Below are 15,740 nucleotides of genomic sequence, written 5' to 3'. Positions count from 1 at the left end.
GGAGGGTAATACGGAACACCGTGATAGATTCCAACGGCCTCGTATCACTAGCGGTCGAGATGACAGGCATCTTACCCGCAAGGCTTTAACGGATCTTGCAGCCACGTCTCGATCCCTGAGTCAACAGATGGGGACGTTTGCAAGACAACCACCATCTGCACGAAAAGTTCGACGACGTTGGCAGCAGCATGGACTATCAGCTCGGAGACCATGGCTGCGGTTACCCTTGACGCTGCATCACAGACAGGAGCGCCTGCGATGGTGTACTCAACGACGAACCTGCGTGCACGAATGGCAAAACGTCATTTTTTCGGATGAATCCAGGTTCTGTTTACAGCATCATGATGGTCGCATCCGTGTTTGACGACATCGCGGTGAACGCACACTGAAAGCGCATATTCGTCACCGCCATAGTGGCGTATCACCCGGCGTGATGATATGGGGTGCCATTGGTTACACGTCTCAGTCACCTATTGTTCGCATTGACGGAACTTTGAAGATTGGATGTTACATTTCAGATGTGTTACGACCCGTGGCTCTACCCTTCATTCGATCCCTGCGAAACCTTACATTTCAGCAGGCTAATGCACGACCGCATGTTGTAAGTCCTGTACGGGCCTTTCTGGATACAGAAAATGTTCGACTGCTGCCCTGGCCAGCACATTTTCCAGATCTGTCACCAATTGAAAACGTCTGTTCAATGGTGGCCGAGCAACTGGCTCGTCACAATACGCCAGTGAGTACTCTTGATGAAGTGTGGTATCGTGTTGAAGCTGCATGGGCAGCTGTACCTGTACACGCCATCCAAGCTCTGTGTGACTCAATTCCCAGCCGTATCAAGGCCGTTATTGCCGCCGGGGTTGGTTGTTCTGGGTACTGATTTCTCAGGATCTATGCACCGACATTGTGTAAAAATGTAATTTTGTTCAATGAATACCCGTTTATCATCTGCATTTCTTCCTAGTGTAGCAATTTTAATGGCCAGTACTGTACAAATGCTTCATTATCACGTCGTCTATAAGAAGCAACGGTATAAGGATTGGGATACCTCCAAATATCGTGTCGGACCTCCTTTAGCCCGGCATGGACTCAACAAGTCGTTGGAAGTTCCCTCCAGAAATACGTGTGCTGAGCCACGCTGCCTCTACAGACATCCATAATTGTGTAAGTTTTGCCAGTGCAGGATTGTTTTGCACGATCTGACCTCTGATAATATCGCATAGATGTTCGGTGGTGGTGGTTAGTGTTTAACGTCCCGTCGACAACGAGGTCATTAGAGACGGAGCGCAAGCTCGGGTTAGGGAAGGATTGGGAAGAAAATCGGCCGTGCCCTTTCAAAGGAACCATCCCGGCATTTGCCTGAAACGATTTAGGGAAATCTCGGAAAACCTAAATCAGGATGGCCGGAGACGGGATTGAACCGTCGTCCTCCCGAATGCGAGTCCAGTGTGCTAACCACTGCGCCACCTCGCTCGGTATAGATGTTCGGTGGAATTCATGTCGGGCTGTCTGGGGGGCTAAATCATTCGCACGAATATTCCGGAATGTCCTTCATACCATCGCGGTTACATGGCCTACGGTCATCCAAAAACACGAAGTCCACAAATGCTGCAAGCTATCTCCATGTAGCCGAACGTAACCATTTCCAGTCAATGATCAGTCCAGTTGGACAGTTGGACCAGATGGCACGATCCGCTCCGAATAAAACAGCCCACGCCACCACCTGCTTGCAGAGTGCCTTGTTGACAGCTTCAGTCTGCGCCGCACTCGAACCCTATCATCAGCTCTTAACCAAGTGAAACCGGCACCCATGTGACCAGGCCAACGTTTTCCAGTCGTCTAGGGCCCAACGGATATCGTAAAGAGACCAGGAGAGGCGCTGCAGAAGATGTCGTGCTGTTAGCAAAGATACTCGCGCCGGTCGGCTGCTTCCACAGCCTTTTGACGTCAGATTTCGCCGCACTGTACTAACGGATACGTTCGTTGTAAGTCCCACGTTAATTTCCGCTGTTATTTCACGCAGTGCTGCTTGTCTGTTACAGAGGACAACTCTACGCAAACGCTGCTGCTTTCGGTCTTTAAGTGAAGGCCGTCAACCACGGCGTTGCCGTGGTGAGAGGTAATGCCTGAAATGTGGTATTTTCGGTACGCTCTTGACATTGTGGATCTCGGAATACTGAATTTCCTAACGATTTCCTAAATGCAATGTCCCATGCATCTAGCTCCAATTCCGCGTTCAAAGTCTGTTAACTCCTAGGTCAGCTGACTTGAATCTCCTTGATCGTCGCTTATGTGGATATCTAAAGTCCACTTTCGCGTGAGACCCCCGTGGATACGGAGATGGAATTAGTTGCCAGAATTGTAGCTGCTTGTGACGTGACTCGAAACACACCTGGGATATTTGTCATCGTGCATCAGAATCTTATTCGCCGATGTCATGCCTGCATTGAGGTCGATGACAGTCAGCTTCAGAACATTTTGTAAAATACAGTACAAATGGTGTATTCAATGTGTCAGTGATGGTATTACCAGTTAACTGTAACTAATGTAAAGAAAAAAGATGTACACATTAATGTGATTTTGAAACTTCCTGGCAGATTAAAACTGTGTGCCCGACCGAGACTCGAACTCGGGACCTTTGCCTTTCGCGGGCAAGCGCTCTACCAACTGAGCTACCGAAGCACGACTCACGCCCGGTACTCACAGCTTTACTTCTGCCAGTACCTCGCCTCCTACCTTCCAAACTTTACAGAAGCTCTCCTGCGAACCTTGCAGAACTAGCACTCCTGAAAGAAAGGATATTGCGGAGACATGGCTTAGCCACAGCCTGGGGGATGTTTCCAGAATGAGATTTTCACTCTGCAGCGGAGTGTGCGCTGATATGAAACTTCCTGGCAGATTAAAACTGTGTGCCCGACCGAGACTCGAACTCGGGACCTTTGCCTTTCGCGGGCAAGCGCTCTACCAACTGAGCTACCGAAGCACGACTCACGCCCGGTACTCACAGCTTTACTTCTGCCAGTACCTCGCCTCCTACCTTCCAAACTTTACAGAAGCTCTCCTGCGAACCTTGCAGAACTAGCACTCCTGAAAGAAAGGATATTGCGGAGACATGGCTTAGCCACAGCCTGGGGGATGTTTCCAGAATGAGATTTTCACTCTGCAGCGGAGTGTGCGCTGATATGAAACTTCCTGGCAGATTAAAACTGTGTGCCCGACCGAGACTCGAACTCGGGACCTTTGCCTTTCGCGGGCAAGCGCTCTACCAACTGAGCTACCGAAGCACGACTCACGCCCGGTACTCACAGCTTTACTTCTGCCAGTACCTCGCCTCCTACCTTCCAAACTTTACAGAAGCTCTCCTGCGAACCTTGCAGAACTAGCACTCCTGAAAGAAAGGATATTGCGGAGACATGGCTTAGCCACAGCCTGGGGGATGTTTCCAGAATGAGATTTTCACTCTGCAGCGGAGTGTGCGCTGATATGAAACTTCCTGGCAGATTAAAACTGTGTGCCCGACCGAGACTCGAACTCGGGACCTTTGCCTTTCGCGGGCAAGCGCTCTACCAACTGAGCTACCGAAGCACGACTCACGCCCGGTACTCACAGCTTTACTTCTGCCAGTACCTCGCCTCCTACCTTCCAAACTTTACAGAAGCTCTCCTGCGAACCTTGCAGAACTAGCACTCCTGAAAGAAAGGATATTGCGGAGACATGGCTTAGCCACAGCCTGGGGGATGTTTCCAGAATGAGATTTTCACTCTGCAGCGGAGTGTGCGCTGATATGAAACTTCCTGGCAGATTAAAACTGTGTGCCCGACCGAGACTCGAACTCGGGACCTTTGCCTTTCGCGGGCAAGCGCTCTACCAACTGAGCTACCGAAGCACGACTCACGCCCGGTACTCACAGCTTTACTTCTGCCAGTACCTCGCCTCCTACCTTCCAAACTTTACAGAAGCTCTCCTGCGAACCTTGCAGAACTAGCACTCCTGAAAGAAAGGATATTGCGGAGACATGGCTTAGCCACAGCCTGGGGGATGTTTCCAGAATGAGATTTTCACTCTGCAGCGGAGTGTGCGCTGATATGAAACTTCCTGGCAGATTAAAACTGTGTGCCCGACCGAGACTCGAACTCGGGACCTTTGCCTTTCGCGGGCAAGCGCTCTACCAACTGAGCTACCGAAGCACGACTCACGCCCGGTACTCACAGCTTTACTTCTGCCAGTACCTCGCCTCCTACCTTCCAAACTTTACAGAAGCTCTCCTGCGAACCTTGCAGAACTAGCATTCCTGAAAGAAAGGATATTGCGGAGACATGGCTTAGCCACAGCCTGGGGGATGTTTCCAGAATGAGATTTTCACTCTGCAGCGGAGTGTGCGCTGATATGAAACTTCCTGGCAGATTAAAACTGTGTGCCCGACCGAGACTCGAACTCGGGACCTTTGCCTTTCGCGGGCAAGCGCTCTACCAACTGAGCTACCGAAGCACGACTCACGCCCGGTACTCACAGCTTTACTTCTGCCAGTACCTCGCCTCCTACCTTCCAAACTTTACAGAAGCTCTCCTGCGAACCTTGCAGAACTAGCATTCCTGAAAGAAAGGATATTGCGGAGACATGGCTTAGCCACAGCCTGGGGGATGTTTCCAGAATGAGATTTTCACTCTGCAGCGGAGTGTGCGCTGATATGAAACTTCCTGGCAGATTAAAACTGTGTGCCCGACCGAGACTCGAACTCGGGACCTTTGCCTTTCGCGGGCAAGCGCTCTACCAACTGAGCTACCGAAGCACGACTCACGCCCGGTACTCACAGCTTTACTTCTGCCAGTACCTCGCCTCCTACCTTCCAAACTTTACAGAAGCTCTCCTGCGAACCTTGCAGAACTAGCACTCCTGAAAGAAAGGATATTGCGGAGACATGGCTTAGCCACAGCCTGGGGGATGTTTCCAGAATGAGATTTTCACTCTGCAGCGGAGTGTGCGCTGATATGAAACTTCCTGGCAGATTAAAACTGTGTGCCCGACCGAGACTCGAACTCGGGACCTTTGCCTTTCGCGGGCAAGCGCTCTACCAACTGAGCTACCGAAGCACGACTCACGCCCGGTACTCACAGCTTTACTTCTGCCAGTACCTCGCCTCCTACCTTCCAAACTTTACAGAAGCTCTCCTGCGAACCTTGCAGAACTAGCACTCCTGAAAGAAAGGATATTGCGGAGACATGGCTTAGCCACAGCCTGGGGGATGTTTCCAGAATGAGATTTTCACTCTGCAGCGGAGTGTGCGCTGATATGAAACTTCCTGGCAGATTAAAACTGTGTGTCCGACCGAGACTCGAACTCGGGACCTTTGCCTTTCGCGGGCAAGCGCTCTACCAACTGAGCTACCGAAGCACGACTCACGCCCGGTACTCACAGCTTTACTTCTGCCAGTACCTCGCCTCCTACCTTCCAAACTTTACAGAAGCTCTCCTGCGAACCTTGCAGAACTAGCACTCCTGAAAGAAAGGATATTGCGGAGACATGGCTTAGCCACAGCCTGGGGGATGTTTCCAGAATGAGATTTTCACTCTGCAGCGGAGTGTGCGCTGATATGAAACTTCCTGGCAGATTAAAACTGTGTGCCCGACCGAGACTCGAACTCGGGACCTTTGCCTTTCGCGGGCAAGCGCTCTACCAACTGAGCTACCGAAGCACGACTCACGCCCGGTACTCACAGCTTTACTTCTGCCAGTACCTCGCCTCCTACCTTCCAAACTTTACAGAAGCTCTCCTGCGAACCTTGTAGAACTAGCACTCCTGAAAGAAAGGATATTGCGGAGACATGGCTTAGCCACAGCCTGGGGGATGTTTCCAGAATGAGATTTTCACTCTGCAGCGGAGTGTGCGCTGATATGAAACTTCCTGGCAGATTAAAACTGTGTGCCCGACCGAGACTCGAACTCGGGACCTTTGCCTTTCGCGGGCAAGCGCTCTACCAACTGAGCTACCGAATCACGACTCACGCCCGGTACTCACAGCTTTACTTCTGCCAGTACCTCGCCTCCTACCTTCCAAACTTTACAGAAGCTCTCCTGCGAACCTTGCAGAACTAGCACTCCTGAAAGAAAGGATATTGCGGAGACATGGCTTAGCCACAGCCTGGGGGATGTTTCCAGAATGAGATTTTCACTCTGCAGCGCAGTGTGCGCTGATATGAAACTTCCTGGCAGATTAAAACTGTGTGCCCGACCGAGACTCGAACTCGGGACCTTTGCCTTTCGCGGGCAAGCGCTCTACCAACTGAGCTACCGAAGCACGACTCACGCCCGGTACTCACAGCTTTACTTCTGCCAGTACCTCGCCTCCTACCTTCCAAACTTTACAGAAGCTCTCCTGCGAACCTTGCAGAACTAGCACTCCTGAAAGAAAGGATATTGCGGAGACATGGCTTAGCCACAGCCTGGGGGATGTTTCCAGAATGAGATTTTCACTCTGCAGCGGAGTGTGCGCTGATATGAAACTTCCTGGCAGATTAAAACTGTGTGCCCGACCGAGACTCGAACTCGGGACCTTTGCCTTTCGCGGGCAAGCGCTCTACCAACTGAGCTACCGAAGCACGACTCACGCCCGGTACTCACAGCTTTACTTCTGCCAGTACCTCGCCTCCTACCTTCCAAACTTTACAGAAGCTCTCCTGCGAACCTTGCAGAACTAGCACTCCTGAAAGAAAGGATATTGCGGAGACATGGCTTAGCCACAGCCTGGGGGATGTTTCCAGAATGAGATTTTCACTCTGCAGCGGAGTGTGCGCTGATATGAAACTTCCTGGCAGATTAAAACTGTGTGCCCGACCGAGACTCGAACTCGGGACCTTTGCCTTTCGCGGGCAAGCGCTCTACCAACTGAGCTACCGAAGCACGACTCACGCCCGGTACTCACAGCTTTACTTCTGCCAGTACCTCGCCTCCTACCTTCCAAACTTTACAGAAGCTCTCCTGCGAACCTTGCAGAACTAGCACTCCTGAAAGAAAGGATATTGCGGAGACATGGCTTAGCCACAGCCTGGGGGATGTTTCCAGAATGAGATTTTCACTCTGCAGCGGAGTGTGCGCTGATATGAAACTTCCTGGCAGATTAAAACTGTGTGCCCGACCGAGACTCGAACTCGGGACCTTTGCCTTTCGCGGGCAAGCGCTCTACCAACTGAGCTACCGAAGCACGACTCACGCCCGGTACTCACAGCTTTACTTCTGCCAGTACCTCGCCTCCTACCTTCCAAACTTTACAGAAGCTCTCCTGCGAACCTTGCAGAACTAGCACTCCTGAAAGAAAGGATATTGCGGAGACATGGCTTAGCCACAGCCTGGGGGATGTTTCCAGAATGAGATTTTCACTCTGCAGCGGAGTGTGCGCTGATATGAAACTTCCTGGCAGATTAAAACTGTGTGTCCGACCGAGACTCGAACTCGGGACCTTTGCCTTTCGCGGGCAAGCGCTCTACCAACTGAGCTACCGAAGCACGACTCACGCCCGGTACTCACAGCTTTACTTCTGCCAGTACCTCGCCTCCTACCTTCCAAACTTTACAGAAGCTCTCCTGCGAACCTTGCAGAACTAGCACTCCTGAAAGAAAGGATATTGCGGAGACATGGCTTAGCCACAGCCTGGGGGATGTTTCCAGAATGAGATTTTCACTCTGCAGCGGAGTGTGCGCTGATATGAAACTTCCTGGCAGATTAAAACTGTGTGCCCGACCGAGACTCGAACTCGGGACCTTTGCCTTTCGCGGGCAAGCGCTCTACCAACTGAGCTACCGAAGCACGACTCACGCCCGGTACTCACAGCTTTACTTCTGCCAGTACCTCGCCTCCTACCTTCCAAACTTTACAGAAGCTCTCCTGCGAACCTTGTAGAACTAGCACTCCTGAAAGAAAGGATATTGCGGAGACATGGCTTAGCCACAGCCTGGGGGATGTTTCCAGAATGAGATTTTCACTCTGCAGCGGAGTGTGCGCTGATATGAAACTTCCTGGCAGATTAAAACTGTGTGCCCGACCGAGACTCGAACTCGGGACCTTTGCCTTTCGCGGGCAAGCGCTCTACCAACTGAGCTACCGAAGCACGACTCACGCCCGGTACTCACAGCTTTACTTCTGCCAGTACCTCAGTTGGTAGAGCGCTTGCCCGCGAAAGGCAAAGGTCCCGAGTTCGAGTCTCGGTCGGGCACACAGTTTTAATCTGCCAGGAAGTTTCATATCAGCGCACACTCCGCTGCAGAGTGAAAATCTCATTCTGGAAACATCCCCCAGGCTGTGGCTAAGCCATGTCTCCGCAATATCCTTTCTTTCAGGAGTGCTAGTTCTGCAAGGTTCGCAGGAGAGCTTCTGTAAAGTTTGGAAGGTAGGAGGCGAGGTACTGGCAGAAGTAAAGCTGTGAGTACCGGGCGTGAGTCGTGCTTCGGTAGCTCAGTTGGTAGAGCGCTTGCCCGCGAAAGGCAAAGGTCCCGAGTTCGAGTCTCGGTCGGGCACACAGTTTTAATCTGCCAGGAAGTTTCATATCAGCGCACACTCCGCTGCAGAGTGAAAATCTCATTCTGGAAACATCCCCCAGGCTGTGGCTAAGCCATGTCTCCGCAATATCCTTTCTTTCAGGAGTGCTAGTTCTGCAAGGTTCGCAGGAGAGCTTCTGTAAAGTTTGGAAGGTAGGAGGCGAGGTACTGGCAGAAGTAAAGCTGTGAGTACCGGGCGTGAGTCGTGCTTCGGTAGCTCAGTTGGTAGAGCGCTTGCCCGCGAAAGGCAAAGGTCCCGAGTTCGAGTCTCGGTCGGGCACACAGTTTTAATCTGCCAGGAAGTTTCATATCAGCGCACACTCCGCTGCAGAGTGAAAATCTCATTCTGGAAACATCCCCCAGGCTGTGGCTAAGCCATGTCTCCGCAATATCCTTTCTTTCAGGAGTGCTAGTTCTGCAAGGTTCGCAGGAGAGCTTCTGTAAAGTTTGGAAGGTAGGAGGCGAGGTACTGGCAGAAGTAAAGCTGTGAGTACCGGGCGTGAGTCGTGCTTCGGTAGCTCAGTTGGTAGAGCGCTTGCCCGCGAAAGGCAAAGGTCCCGAGTTCGAGTCTCGGTCGGGCACACAGTTTTAATCTGCCAGGAAGTTTCATATCAGCGCACACTGCGCTGCAGAGTGAAAATCTCATTCTGGAAACATCCCCCAGGCTGTGGCTAAGCCATGTCTCCGCAATATCCTTTCTTTCAGGAGTGCTAGTTCTGCAAGGTTCGCAGGAGAGCTTCTGTAAAGTTTGGAAGGTAGGAGGCGAGGTACTGGCAGAAGTAAAGCTGTGAGTACCGGGCGTGAGTCGTGCTTCGGTAGCTCAGTTGGTAGAGCGCTTGCCCGCGAAAGGCAAAGGTCCCGAGTTCGAGTCTCGGTCGGGCACACAGTTTTAATCTGCCAGGAAGTTTCATATCAGCGCACACTCCGCTGCAGAGTGAAAATCTCATTCTGGAAACATCCCCCAGGCTGTGGCTAAGCCATGTCTCCGCAATATCCTTTCTTTCAGGAGTGCTAGTTCTGCAAGGTTCGCAGGAGAGCTTCTGTAAAGTTTGGAAGGTAGGAGGCGAGGTACTGGCAGAAGTAAAGCTGTGAGTACCGGGCGTGAGTCGTGCTTCGGTAGCTCAGTTGGTAGAGCGCTTGCCCGCGAAAGGCAAAGGTCCCGAGTTCGAGTCTCGGTCGGGCACACAGTTTTAATCTGCCAGGAAGTTTCATATCAGCGCACACTCCGCTGCAGAGTGAAAATCTCATTCTGGAAACATCCCCCAGGCTGTGGCTAAGCCATGTCTCCGCAATATCCTTTCTTTCAGGAGTGCTAGTTCTGCAAGGTTCGCAGGAGAGCTTCTGTAAAGTTTGGAAGGTAGGAGGCGAGGTACTGGCAGAAGTAAAGCTGTGAGTACCGGGCGTGAGTCGTGCTTCGGTAGCTCAGTTGGTAGAGCGCTTGCCCGCGAAAGGCAAAGGTCCCGAGTTCGAGTCTCGGTCGGGCACACAGTTTTAATCTGCCAGGAAGTTTCATATCAGCGCACACTCCGCTGCAGAGTGAAAATCTCATTCTGGAAACATCCCCCAGGCTGTGGCTAAGCCATGTCTCCGCAATATCCTTTCTTTCAGGAGTGCTAGTTCTGCAAGGTTCGCAGGAGAGCTTCTGTAAAGTTTGGAAGGTAGGAGGCGAGGTACTGGCAGAAGTAAAGCTGTGAGTACCGGGCGTGAGTCGTGCTTCGGTAGCTCAGTTGGTAGAGCGCTTGCCCGCGAAAGGCAAAGGTCCCGAGTTCGAGTCTCGGTCGGGCACACAGTTTTAATCTGCCAGGAAGTTTCATATCAGCGCACACTCCGCTGCAGAGTGAAAATCTCATTCTGGAAACATCCCCCAGGCTGTGGCTAAGCCATGTCTCCGCAATATCCTTTCTTTCAGGAGTGCTAGTTCTGCAAGTTTCGCAGGAGAGCTTCTGTAAAGTTTGGAAGGTAGGAGGCGAGGTACTGGCAGAAGTAAAGCTGTGAGTACCGGGCGTGAGTCGTGCTTCGGTAGCTCAGTTGGTAGAGCGCTTGCCCGCGAAAGGCAAAGGTCCCGAGTTCGAGTCTCGGTCGGGCACACAGTTTTAATCTGCCAGGAAGTTTCATATCAGCGCACACTCCGCTGCAGAGTGAAAATCTCATTCTGGAAACATCCCCCAGGCTGTGGCTAAGCCATGTCTCCGCAATATCCTTTCTTTCAGGAGTGCTAGTTCTGCAAGGTTCGCAGGAGAGCTTCTGTAAAGTTTGGAAGGTAGGAGGCGAGGTACTGGCAGAAGTAAAGCTGTGAGTACCGGGCGTGAGTCGTGCTTCGGTAGCTCAGTTGGTAGAGCGCTTGCCCGCGAAAGGCAAAGGTCCCGAGTTCGAGTCTCGGTCGGGCACACAGTTTTAATCTGCCAGGAAGTTTCATATCAGCGCACACTCCGCTGCAGAGTGAAAATCTCATTCTGGAAACATCCCCCAGGCTGTGGCTAAGCCATGTCTCCGCAATATCCTTTCTTTCAGGAGTGCTAGTTCTGCAAGGTTCGCAGGAGAGCTTCTGTAAAGTTTGGAAGGTAGGAGGCGAGGTACTGGCAGAAGTAAAGCTGTGAGTACCGGGCGTGAGTCGTGCTTCGGTAGCTCAGTTGGTAGAGCGCTTGCCCGCGAAAGGCAAAGGTCCCGAGTTCGAGTCTCGGTCGGGCACACAGTTTTAATCTGCCAGGAAGTTTCATATCAGCGCACACTCCGCTGCAGAGTGAAAATCTCATTCTGGAAACATCCCCCAGGCTGTGGCTAAGCCATGTCTCCGCAATATCCTTTCTTTCAGGAGTGCTAGTTCTGCAAGGTTCGCAGGAGAGCTTCTGTAAAGTTTGGAAGGTAGGAGGCGAGGTACTGGCAGAAGTAAAGCTGTGAGTACCGGGCGTGAGTCGTGCTTCGGTAGCTCAGTTGGTAGAGCGCTTGCCCGCGAAAGGCAAAGGTCCCGAGTTCGAGTCTCGGTCGGGCACACAGTTTTAATCTGCCAGGAAGTTTCATATCAGCGCACACTCCGCTGCAGAGTGAAAATCTCATTCTGGAAACATCCCCCAGGCTGTGGCTAAGCCATGTCTCCGCAATATCCTTTCTTTCAGGAGTGCTAGTTCTGCAAGGTTCGCAGGAGAGCTTCTGTAAAGTTTGGAAGGTAGGAGGCGAGGTACTGGCAGAAGTAAAGCTGTGAGTACCGGGCGTGAGTCGTGCTTCGGTAGCTCAGTTGGTAGAGCGCTTGCCCGCGAAAGGCAAAGGTCCCGAGTTCGAGTCTCGGTCGGGCACACAGTTTTAATCTGCCAGGAAGTTTCATATCAGCGCACACTCCGCTGCAGAGTGAAAATCTCATTCTGGAAACATCCCCCAGGCTGTGGCTAAGCCATGTCTCCGCAATATCCTTTCTTTCAGGAGTGCTAGTTCTGCAAGGTTCGCAGGAGAGCTTCTGTAAAGTTTGGAAGGTAGGAGGCGAGGTACTGGCAGAAGTAAAGCTGTGAGTACCGGGCGTGAGTCGTGCTTCGGTAGCTCAGTTGGTAGAGCGCTTGCCCGCGAAAGGCAAAGGTCCCGAGTTCGAGTCTCGGTCGGGCACACAGTTTTAATCTGCCAGGAAGTTTCATATCAGCGCACACTCCGCTGCAGAGTGAAAATCTCATTCTGGAAACATCCCCCAGGCTGTGGCTAAGCCATGTCTCCGCAATATCCTTTCTTTCAGGAGTGCTAGTTCTGCAAGGTTCGCAGGAGAGCTTCTGTAAAGTTTGGAAGGTAGGAGGCGAGGTACTGGCAGAAGTAAAGCTGTGAGTACCGGGCGTGAGTCGTGCTTCGGTAGCTCAGTTGGTAGAGCGCTTGCCCGCGAAAGGCAAAGGTCCCGAGTTCGAGTCTCGGTCGGGCACACAGTTTTAATCTGCCAGGAAGTTTCATATCAGCGCACACTCCGCTGCAGAGTGAAAATCTCATTCTGGAAACATCCCCCAGGCTGTGGCTAAGCCATGTCTCCGCAATATCCTTTCTTTCAGGAGTGCTAGTTCTGCAAGGTTCGCAGGAGAGCTTCTGTAAAGTTTGGAAGGTAGGAGGCGAGGTACTGGCAGAAGTAAAGCTGTGAGTACCGGGCGTGAGTCGTGCTTCGGTAGCTCAGTTGGTAGAGCGCTTGCCCGCGAAAGGCAAAGGTCCCGAGTTCGAGTCTCGGTCGGGCACACAGTTTTAATCTGCCAGGAAGTTTCATATCAGCGCACACTCCGCTGCAGAGTGAAAATCTCATTCTGGAAACATCCCCCAGGCTGTGGCTAAGCCATGTCTCCGCAATATCCTTTCTTTCAGGAGTGCTAGTTCTGCAAGGTTCGCAGGAGAGCTTCTGTAAAGTTTGGAAGGTAGGAGGCGAGGTACTGGCAGAAGTAAAGCTGTGAGTACCGGGCGTGAGTCGTGCTTCGGTAGCTCAGTTGGTAGAGCGCTTGCCCGCGAAAGGCAAAGGTCCCGAGTTCGAGTCTCGGTCGGGCACACAGTTTTAATCTGCCAGGAAGTTTCATATCAGCGCACACTCCGCTGCAGAGTGAAAATCTCATTCTGGAAACATCCCCCAGGCTGTGGCTAAGCCATGTCTCCGCAATATCCTTTCTTTCAGGAGTGCTAGTTCTGCAAGGTTCGCAGGAGAGCTTCTGTAAAGTTTGGAAGGTAGGAGGCGAGGTACTGGCAGAAGTAAAGCTGTGAGTACCGGGCGTGAGTCGTGCTTCGGTAGCTCAGTTGGTAGAGCGCTTGCCCGCGAAAGGCAAAGGTCCCGAGTTCGAGTCTCGGTCGGGCACACAGTTTTAATCTGCCAGGAAGTTTCATATCAGCGCACACTCCGCTGCAGAGTGAAAATCTCATTCTGGAAACATCCCCCAGGCTGTGGCTAAGCCATGTCTCCGCAATATCCTTTCTTTCAGGAGTGCTAGTTCTGCAAGGTTCGCAGGAGAGCTTCTGTAAAGTTTGGAAGGTAGGAGGCGAGGTACTGGCAGAAGTAAAGCTGTGAGTACCGGGCGTGAGTCGTGCTTCGGTAGCTCAGTTGGTAGAGCGCTTGCCCGCGAAAGGCAAAGGTCCCGAGTTCGAGTCTCGGTCGGGCACACAGTTTTAATCTGCCAGGAAGTTTCATATCAGCGCACACTCCGCTGCAGAGTGAAAATCTCATTCTGGAAACATCCCCCAGGCTGTGGCTAAGCCATGTCTCCGCAATATCCTTTCTTTCAGGAGTGCTAGTTCTGCAAGGTTCGCAGGAGAGCTTCTGTAAAGTTTGGAAGGTAGGAGGCGAGGTACTGGCAGAAGTAAAGCTGTGAGTACCGGGCGTGAGTCGTGCTTCGGTAGCTCAGTTGGTAGAGCGCTTGCCCGCGAAAGGCAAAGGTCCCGAGTTCGAGTCTCGGTCGGGCACACAGTTTTAATCTGCCAGGAAGTTTCATATCAGCGCACACTCCGCTGCAGAGTGAAAATCTCATTCTGGAAACATCCCCCAGGCTGTGGCTAAGCCATGTCTCCGCAATATCCTTTCTTTCAGGAGTGCTAGTTCTGCAAGGTTCGCAGGAGAGCTTCTGTAAAGTTTGGAAGGTAGGAGGCGAGGTACTGGCAGAAGTAAAGCTGTGAGTACCGGGCGTGAGTCGTGCTTCGGTAGCTCAGTTGGTAGAGCGCTTGCCCGCGAAAGGCAAAGGTCCCGAGTTCGAGTCTCGGTCGGGCACACAGTTTTAATCTGCCAGGAAGTTTCATATCAGCGCACACTCCGCTGCAGAGTGAAAATCTCATTCTGGTAATGTGATTTTATTCGTATTATCTCCTTCTTCGACCCAAGGTTCCCTACTCAAATTGTTGAGTGGAGCATCTTCTACGTCCTGTTAAATTTTTCCTCGCTCTTAGGGGAACACCCTGTATATCAATTTTAACAACAGACATTTCACGCTTTATTATGTTTGCTTACTGCTTTAATCAAGTGTGGAACAATTACGTATTTGAATTATTGTTGATTATGCTTATTGCTACAATTGGACTAATTCTGTTGTACTTTGCTGTTTGGTAGATGCCGATTGATAATGGCCTATGGGGCCGCAATCGGTCGTGGCTTTAAATAAAAAGAAAAATACTGTAACCTCCCCCTCACTTATCGACCTTACTGACAGTGAAAAATTAAACCGTGTGTACCTAATGGAAATTTGGGAAAAAGCAATCGTCACCGAAGTTAATTTGTCGGTAAAGAGGGAGGAAAGGGTTACATCTAAATGAAAGGAAAAATGCAAATGAAACTGGGGGAAATTAATTTTGAAAAGGGGTAAAGTTAATAAAGAAAGTAAATGTGCGGCCGTTACGTTAACAATTAACTGGTGCCAATTAGATATTTGAGATTTGGGGGAAATTACGGTCGCCAGTCCTAAGGACAATTACTATAGTAACTGAAAAAGAAAGGTTATTACACATATAATTAGCACTAGAAGTGTGGCAACTGAAGGTTGACACGTGTAGTGTGAAAACTGAAAGTTTGTCAGAAATAATAAATTTCGCTACACTCTGGCTTAATTTACCAAAGGAATTAATAAAACTGGAAAATCGAAAGTTAATTTAGTGACTAAATTTAATAGTGAGCTTTCTTTCTGAAGCGCATTGAAATTCAGTAAGATACGGTTAGCCTTGGACTACCTCAACAATCATTTCAAAAGCTACTTGAATCTACACAATTTAGAAGTAAGAGATTTAACTTTGAACTTGAATTAAATGATTCTGAACAATTAACAATAGTAAAATTTAGTACGTACCAAGCTGAGCTGCAGTCACAGGTAAGCTAAAATACGGTAACAAAACTCGCACTCTTAATTTGTGCTTGTGTAATCTAAATATTGTAGCCAGCTATGAATACCCTAACTGAATTTTGAAATTAAAGCAGTGAAATCGAATGATGCTGGCGTTTGAATTTCAACGACACTCGGGTTCATTCCGGAAAAGGAAGGGACCCTGCTTGGTAAGGCAATTGGGACAATGAGAAACAAAGGGTCATGCTACGTTGCTGTAATTTTGTGATTTGAACAGTTTGAAAAGCTGAGGTCTGCCATACAGTTCTAAAACTTTACGTGCTTCCAGTCTTTCTTGTTGGTTGATTGGAGGTTTGAAGCCGTCGATCGAGGAGGTGGCGACAGTCACTCATTGTTGGCCGTCGCTGTTGCAGAAGCTGGATGTTGGCGCGCCTTCTTCTCGACACGGTCACCAG

At 50.8% G+C, this 15,740-nt stretch overlaps 38 non-coding genes across 38 annotated transcripts; 20 read left to right on the top strand and 18 right to left on the bottom strand.

Annotated features, from left to right (window-relative positions):
* Positions 1–2,608: 2,608 nt before the first annotated feature.
* Positions 2,609–2,683, bottom strand: Trnas-cga (transfer RNA serine (anticodon CGA)). Its single transcript has one exon. It is a non-coding gene; the product is annotated as a tRNA-Ser (tRNA).
* A 226-nt stretch (positions 2,684–2,909) lies between these two features.
* Trnas-cga (transfer RNA serine (anticodon CGA)) lies at positions 2,910–2,984 on the bottom strand. The gene has a single exon. It is a non-coding gene; the product is annotated as a tRNA-Ser (tRNA).
* A 226-nt stretch (positions 2,985–3,210) lies between these two features.
* Trnas-cga (transfer RNA serine (anticodon CGA)) lies at positions 3,211–3,285 on the bottom strand. The gene has a single exon. It is a non-coding gene; the product is annotated as a tRNA-Ser (tRNA).
* Positions 3,286–3,511: 226 nt separating this feature from the next.
* Trnas-cga (transfer RNA serine (anticodon CGA)) lies at positions 3,512–3,586 on the bottom strand. Its single transcript has one exon. It is a non-coding gene; the product is annotated as a tRNA-Ser (tRNA).
* A 226-nt stretch (positions 3,587–3,812) lies between these two features.
* On the bottom strand, positions 3,813–3,887 carry Trnas-cga (transfer RNA serine (anticodon CGA)). The gene has a single exon. It is a non-coding gene; the product is annotated as a tRNA-Ser (tRNA).
* Positions 3,888–4,113: 226 nt separating this feature from the next.
* Positions 4,114–4,188, bottom strand: Trnas-cga (transfer RNA serine (anticodon CGA)). Its single transcript has one exon. It is a non-coding gene; the product is annotated as a tRNA-Ser (tRNA).
* A 226-nt stretch (positions 4,189–4,414) lies between these two features.
* Positions 4,415–4,489, bottom strand: Trnas-cga (transfer RNA serine (anticodon CGA)). The gene has a single exon. It is a non-coding gene; the product is annotated as a tRNA-Ser (tRNA).
* Positions 4,490–4,715: 226 nt separating this feature from the next.
* On the bottom strand, positions 4,716–4,790 carry Trnas-cga (transfer RNA serine (anticodon CGA)). The gene has a single exon. It is a non-coding gene; the product is annotated as a tRNA-Ser (tRNA).
* A 226-nt stretch (positions 4,791–5,016) lies between these two features.
* Trnas-cga (transfer RNA serine (anticodon CGA)) lies at positions 5,017–5,091 on the bottom strand. Its single transcript has one exon. It is a non-coding gene; the product is annotated as a tRNA-Ser (tRNA).
* A 225-nt stretch (positions 5,092–5,316) lies between these two features.
* Trnas-cga (transfer RNA serine (anticodon CGA)) lies at positions 5,317–5,391 on the bottom strand. Its single transcript has one exon. It is a non-coding gene; the product is annotated as a tRNA-Ser (tRNA).
* Positions 5,392–5,618: 227 nt separating this feature from the next.
* Positions 5,619–5,693, bottom strand: Trnas-cga (transfer RNA serine (anticodon CGA)). Its single transcript has one exon. It is a non-coding gene; the product is annotated as a tRNA-Ser (tRNA).
* A 527-nt stretch (positions 5,694–6,220) lies between these two features.
* On the bottom strand, positions 6,221–6,295 carry Trnas-cga (transfer RNA serine (anticodon CGA)). Its single transcript has one exon. It is a non-coding gene; the product is annotated as a tRNA-Ser (tRNA).
* A 226-nt stretch (positions 6,296–6,521) lies between these two features.
* Trnas-cga (transfer RNA serine (anticodon CGA)) lies at positions 6,522–6,596 on the bottom strand. The gene has a single exon. It is a non-coding gene; the product is annotated as a tRNA-Ser (tRNA).
* A 226-nt stretch (positions 6,597–6,822) lies between these two features.
* On the bottom strand, positions 6,823–6,897 carry Trnas-cga (transfer RNA serine (anticodon CGA)). Its single transcript has one exon. It is a non-coding gene; the product is annotated as a tRNA-Ser (tRNA).
* Positions 6,898–7,123: 226 nt separating this feature from the next.
* Trnas-cga (transfer RNA serine (anticodon CGA)) lies at positions 7,124–7,198 on the bottom strand. Its single transcript has one exon. It is a non-coding gene; the product is annotated as a tRNA-Ser (tRNA).
* Positions 7,199–7,423: 225 nt separating this feature from the next.
* Positions 7,424–7,498, bottom strand: Trnas-cga (transfer RNA serine (anticodon CGA)). Its single transcript has one exon. It is a non-coding gene; the product is annotated as a tRNA-Ser (tRNA).
* A 227-nt stretch (positions 7,499–7,725) lies between these two features.
* Positions 7,726–7,800, bottom strand: Trnas-cga (transfer RNA serine (anticodon CGA)). The gene has a single exon. It is a non-coding gene; the product is annotated as a tRNA-Ser (tRNA).
* A 226-nt stretch (positions 7,801–8,026) lies between these two features.
* Trnas-cga (transfer RNA serine (anticodon CGA)) lies at positions 8,027–8,101 on the bottom strand. The gene has a single exon. It is a non-coding gene; the product is annotated as a tRNA-Ser (tRNA).
* Positions 8,102–8,432: 331 nt separating this feature from the next.
* Positions 8,433–8,507, top strand: Trnas-cga (transfer RNA serine (anticodon CGA)). The gene has a single exon. It is a non-coding gene; the product is annotated as a tRNA-Ser (tRNA).
* A 226-nt stretch (positions 8,508–8,733) lies between these two features.
* Positions 8,734–8,808, top strand: Trnas-cga (transfer RNA serine (anticodon CGA)). Its single transcript has one exon. It is a non-coding gene; the product is annotated as a tRNA-Ser (tRNA).
* Positions 8,809–9,034: 226 nt separating this feature from the next.
* Trnas-cga (transfer RNA serine (anticodon CGA)) lies at positions 9,035–9,109 on the top strand. The gene has a single exon. It is a non-coding gene; the product is annotated as a tRNA-Ser (tRNA).
* A 226-nt stretch (positions 9,110–9,335) lies between these two features.
* Trnas-cga (transfer RNA serine (anticodon CGA)) lies at positions 9,336–9,410 on the top strand. The gene has a single exon. It is a non-coding gene; the product is annotated as a tRNA-Ser (tRNA).
* Positions 9,411–9,636: 226 nt separating this feature from the next.
* Positions 9,637–9,711, top strand: Trnas-cga (transfer RNA serine (anticodon CGA)). The gene has a single exon. It is a non-coding gene; the product is annotated as a tRNA-Ser (tRNA).
* A 226-nt stretch (positions 9,712–9,937) lies between these two features.
* Positions 9,938–10,012, top strand: Trnas-cga (transfer RNA serine (anticodon CGA)). Its single transcript has one exon. It is a non-coding gene; the product is annotated as a tRNA-Ser (tRNA).
* A 226-nt stretch (positions 10,013–10,238) lies between these two features.
* Trnas-cga (transfer RNA serine (anticodon CGA)) lies at positions 10,239–10,313 on the top strand. The gene has a single exon. It is a non-coding gene; the product is annotated as a tRNA-Ser (tRNA).
* Positions 10,314–10,539: 226 nt separating this feature from the next.
* Trnas-cga (transfer RNA serine (anticodon CGA)) lies at positions 10,540–10,614 on the top strand. The gene has a single exon. It is a non-coding gene; the product is annotated as a tRNA-Ser (tRNA).
* Positions 10,615–10,840: 226 nt separating this feature from the next.
* Trnas-cga (transfer RNA serine (anticodon CGA)) lies at positions 10,841–10,915 on the top strand. The gene has a single exon. It is a non-coding gene; the product is annotated as a tRNA-Ser (tRNA).
* Positions 10,916–11,141: 226 nt separating this feature from the next.
* Positions 11,142–11,216, top strand: Trnas-cga (transfer RNA serine (anticodon CGA)). Its single transcript has one exon. It is a non-coding gene; the product is annotated as a tRNA-Ser (tRNA).
* Positions 11,217–11,442: 226 nt separating this feature from the next.
* Positions 11,443–11,517, top strand: Trnas-cga (transfer RNA serine (anticodon CGA)). The gene has a single exon. It is a non-coding gene; the product is annotated as a tRNA-Ser (tRNA).
* A 226-nt stretch (positions 11,518–11,743) lies between these two features.
* On the top strand, positions 11,744–11,818 carry Trnas-cga (transfer RNA serine (anticodon CGA)). The gene has a single exon. It is a non-coding gene; the product is annotated as a tRNA-Ser (tRNA).
* Positions 11,819–12,044: 226 nt separating this feature from the next.
* Trnas-cga (transfer RNA serine (anticodon CGA)) lies at positions 12,045–12,119 on the top strand. The gene has a single exon. It is a non-coding gene; the product is annotated as a tRNA-Ser (tRNA).
* Positions 12,120–12,345: 226 nt separating this feature from the next.
* On the top strand, positions 12,346–12,420 carry Trnas-cga (transfer RNA serine (anticodon CGA)). The gene has a single exon. It is a non-coding gene; the product is annotated as a tRNA-Ser (tRNA).
* Positions 12,421–12,646: 226 nt separating this feature from the next.
* On the top strand, positions 12,647–12,721 carry Trnas-cga (transfer RNA serine (anticodon CGA)). Its single transcript has one exon. It is a non-coding gene; the product is annotated as a tRNA-Ser (tRNA).
* Positions 12,722–12,947: 226 nt separating this feature from the next.
* Positions 12,948–13,022, top strand: Trnas-cga (transfer RNA serine (anticodon CGA)). The gene has a single exon. It is a non-coding gene; the product is annotated as a tRNA-Ser (tRNA).
* A 226-nt stretch (positions 13,023–13,248) lies between these two features.
* Positions 13,249–13,323, top strand: Trnas-cga (transfer RNA serine (anticodon CGA)). The gene has a single exon. It is a non-coding gene; the product is annotated as a tRNA-Ser (tRNA).
* Positions 13,324–13,549: 226 nt separating this feature from the next.
* On the top strand, positions 13,550–13,624 carry Trnas-cga (transfer RNA serine (anticodon CGA)). Its single transcript has one exon. It is a non-coding gene; the product is annotated as a tRNA-Ser (tRNA).
* A 226-nt stretch (positions 13,625–13,850) lies between these two features.
* Trnas-cga (transfer RNA serine (anticodon CGA)) lies at positions 13,851–13,925 on the top strand. The gene has a single exon. It is a non-coding gene; the product is annotated as a tRNA-Ser (tRNA).
* A 226-nt stretch (positions 13,926–14,151) lies between these two features.
* Positions 14,152–14,226, top strand: Trnas-cga (transfer RNA serine (anticodon CGA)). Its single transcript has one exon. It is a non-coding gene; the product is annotated as a tRNA-Ser (tRNA).
* Positions 14,227–15,740: the final 1,514 nt, after the last annotated feature.

Source organism: Schistocerca cancellata, chromosome 5 (assembly GCF_023864275.1).
Source record: "Schistocerca cancellata isolate TAMUIC-IGC-003103 chromosome 5, iqSchCanc2.1, whole genome shotgun sequence".
Classification (NCBI taxonomy): Eukaryota; Metazoa; Arthropoda; class Insecta; order Orthoptera; family Acrididae; genus Schistocerca; species Schistocerca cancellata.
The sequence above is the reverse complement of the archived record's forward strand: the minus strand, read 5'-3'. Positions and strand labels throughout refer to the sequence as shown.